Genomic DNA, 3,781 nt, shown 5'->3' with positions numbered 1-3,781 from the left:
GCGCGCGCGCGCGTGCGTACAGCATCTTTCCTCCATAAAATATTTCGAAAAGTTCTTTCATTTACTGTACACAAGCAGAAGTAGACGAATGATTGAGATAGCATAAGTTGCTACTCATAAGTACATGCGTCGTATTTCTTTTCTTTTCTTGTTCATGCTGTTTGTCTAATGTTGAAATATTTTGTCAGATAAGATGGCTGCATCTAAATCAGACCGCAACGACTTACGCACTAAAAGCACACCTTTTGTGTACACAGAGAATTGAGAAAGGTGTTTACAATTTTAATGCGTCAATACAAATACGCGTTGAAACGCAGAGAGATCTCTGCGGCCGACCGATTGTACATGGAGACACACGTTTCTTGCGCCTCTTCGCGCGATTTTTGTTTGTTTTTCTGTTTTTTCTATTTTTTTTCTTCGAAGTTGTGCGTCGTAATGTGTACGAAGAAGAGATACCAACTGAGTCGAACGACAATCGCACGGGAGACGAAAAAAGAAAAACCGAAAGACCGCCTGAGCAGTTATACAATCAAACAAATGAGAACGCAGTGTTGTGACAGAAGAGTATTGTGTGTGATTTGTGATGGCGCATATACACGCAATGCACTGAAATTATATACACTATATGCTAGTCTGTGGGACGATACGGCGCTTGTGATACGAACGATTCACATGAAAAGAAAGAGAAGAGAAATGCCGTTTATACAACTTTCAGTTTGGATGCGCTGGCTAGCTGGACGATTACTTGTGACACGCTCTCTCTCTCTCTCTCTCTCTCTCTCCCTCTCCCTCCCTCTCCCTCACCCTCTCTCTCTCTCTCTCATTCTCCTATTCTATTTTCTCTCTCGCACTCGTTGTCTCTCTCTCATATCGGCTAGCCAGGCTGATCTCAAGCGTAGCGCCTCTAGCGCCTCTAGCGGAGAAATATAGTCAACTGAGGTTTTCGTAATGAGGAGACGTTTCTTAAGTATAAATTTACGATTTCGGACTTTGAGTTAAAATATCTCAACTTCTAGAGCATGTAGAGCAAAAGTAAAAACAGTTTTATTAAGTAATGTAAACCCAAGGAATAGATTAAGCACATTTAGAATCTCATCCGTTCAGCCCTTATAGTCGAACGAGGAATTGTGCTTGTGTTCAACTAAAGTCGTCGCGTAAATATACACAGTCGGCCGCGAGCCCGTTGCTTGCGCTTGCACTTGACTTCGCGACACTACCGTGTCGCTTGATGCTTCGCGGTTTACATTCTGGCTGGAAGATGCTAATTTCGTATAATTTTTGTTTTAAACAAACTAGTGGCGCTCAATTAATTCGTTGTATTAAGGAACATATTTCTACTGTGAACAATATAGGTTTCCACATTGTTGCAACAGTTTGCGACCAAGGAACGTGTGCAATAACCACCAGTGCCAGTGCAGTTAATGCCAGTGCAATAACGAAACTGCTATTACGCACTGATATGAAACGAAATTTCCAGAGAAGAACACAAAGTAATGTAACACAACAATGCTATAATAAGTAATATTTACAAGTATGTCCTACTAACATGTGATAAATTAATTGTAATTCGTAGGGCAAACATTCGAAGTAGGAGGTTATGAAATTATTTCATTGTACGTGAAATTATTTCACGATCCACCTCATCTCATTAAAGGGATTAGGAATAATTTGTTAACAAAGGATCTATTGAAGAAAGAAGATATATCTGAAGAAATAATATCGTAGGATATTATTAAAACGGCGTGGATAATGGACAGAAACATGAACCAGATTCGACCACTATTGAATAAGTTAAGCGTAGAACATGTAATAGAAGATAAAATTAAGAAGATGCGTGTGAAGTGTTACGTCACGAGATTTCGAGATGTCATTCAGAGAGAAGGAAGGCAGGTATTAGAAATCCGAACCTTTTTTTTTGTAATCCTTTTTTCTTGGCTATCCTCCTAGCCTTCTCCCTTTTTGTTTTCTTTTTTTTCTTTTTTTTCTCTTTGTGATTATCTTATAACAAAAGGTAGAGAATAAGAACGCGCGACTTCTCCAACGATCGGGCCCGCGGCAGCGGCCCCAAATATTGTAATCTTATCATTTCAGAAGCGGATGGAGAAGAGAAGAGCCGATTGAGGTAATAAATAACATTATCCTTTTTTTTTTTTTCCTTTGAAATATTCTGTTCGGTGCTATCGGCCGCCTAGGTACCAGTTACCTAGCCGACGCCGATCCTAAATAAATACTGTAAAACTAATAAACCTTGTAAACCGATCAGATAATCTCTCTAAATTACGCATTTTTTCCTAAATAAATACTGTAAAACTAATAAACCTTGTAAAGCACCGATCAGATAATCTCTCTAAATTACGCATTTTTTCCGAGACTCTCCATGAATCACTCCTCCTTCTCATCTTTTTCCCCACGAACTTCATTGGTTATCAACTTCCTAAACCCTACTCCGTGTCCCCTTTCCCGAAACTTCCATTGGGCACCAGATTTCCCAAGCCCTCTTTATCCATTCCTCAGGAAAACTACTAGTCCTTCGATTTCCAAAATCACCCCACTAATCGACCATCCAAAGGGCTTAAAAGGGCCTCTCTGGCTCTACTTCCCACTTCCTTTTTCTCGCTGGCCGTCGTTGAAAACTTCAGGGCAACTCTTCTGCTGGGAAATCCTACGGGATCATCTGCCGAAACGCTTTTCTTCACTGGCAACACCGTGGAGAACACGCTAAAGCCCTGCTGACGTTCCGGCTTGCCAATCATCAACACGATAACTCCTAACCCTGTCTTTATCACTTTCCCACGAAGGCGTTACTAATCCTACGCTCTTGTTTATTTGGCTTCCCTATTTCCCGAGCTATTTACTCATCGACGACGTTACTAGACCCACGTTTCCGATCTCTAAACTCCTCAATTTCCAAACCTTTTATACGAGTCTCGCGAGTGTAAAATAGTTAGACCAGATTCGACCACACCAGGGCAACACTCTTCTCCAGCCGCAGCCAGCGCTTTGAAATCTTTTGCATCACAGAGGGAACCTAGCGACTAAAGTGAGTCGACAAATAATATTATTACCCCGCGCTTATTGCCTTGCGTCGTTAATATCGTGCACTTTCTTATTAATAAATCCTTCCTTATTTCGTACTCCAAATCGACATTTCGTACACCAAAAAGATAAATCGCAGGACGTAACAAAAAACTGGTGACAGCGATAGGATAACGACCATAACCGCGACTTCGTTATTTCCTTTTTTTTCTCTTCTTTTCCTCTTTTTCTTCTTTCCCAAATCGAAACCTCGCACCACGTGCTCATTTTTCGCGCGATAACAAACTAAAGCATCGAAAATTATAATTAATATATTCTTCAAAAATCGCGCAAAAATAAAAAAAATGAGTAATCAAATTAATTCCGCGTCAGTTCAAAGCGACAGTACCGCCCTGCCTTCCGTCACTCCGCGCGTTGATACACTGTCGACATCCGGTACAGTTCCACCGTCGGCCGACTCAGTAAGCGAGATCCGGGAATTAAATAAACGCACGGCCGCGTTAGAATCCATGGTGGCGCATTCATCTCTGCCATGAACGCGAAATTAAGCACTCTTATCGCGCCCGCACCACCCGAACGAGCTCCTTCTCTCATCTCCCAAAACAGTGAGAATTCTCCCGATCATTCCGTCTCTCATTACCAAGACATCACTCCCAGCCATCCCTCGGTCATCTCTAAATCTGCCGTCCGCGACGCGCTAGAACTTGTGCCGAAATTTGATGGTCACAACATATCAGTATTACAA

At 41.6% G+C, this 3,781-nt stretch overlaps 1 pseudogene; it reads left to right on the top strand.

Moving 5' to 3' along the window:
- Nucleotides 1-1,228: 1,228 nt before the first annotated feature.
- Nucleotides 1,229-2,121, top strand: LOC116843414 (annotated as a pseudogene).
- The last annotated feature ends 1,660 nt before the right edge of the window (nt 2,122-3,781 follow it).

This window comes from Odontomachus brunneus, unplaced genomic scaffold (assembly GCF_010583005.1).
Source record: "Odontomachus brunneus isolate Ranch 3 - 2012 unplaced genomic scaffold, Obru_v1 Obru_scaffold_032, whole genome shotgun sequence".
In the NCBI taxonomy this organism is placed as follows: Eukaryota; Metazoa; Arthropoda; class Insecta; order Hymenoptera; family Formicidae; genus Odontomachus; species Odontomachus brunneus.
Note: the sequence above shows the minus strand (reverse complement) of the source record. Positions and strands in the feature narration are given on the sequence as shown.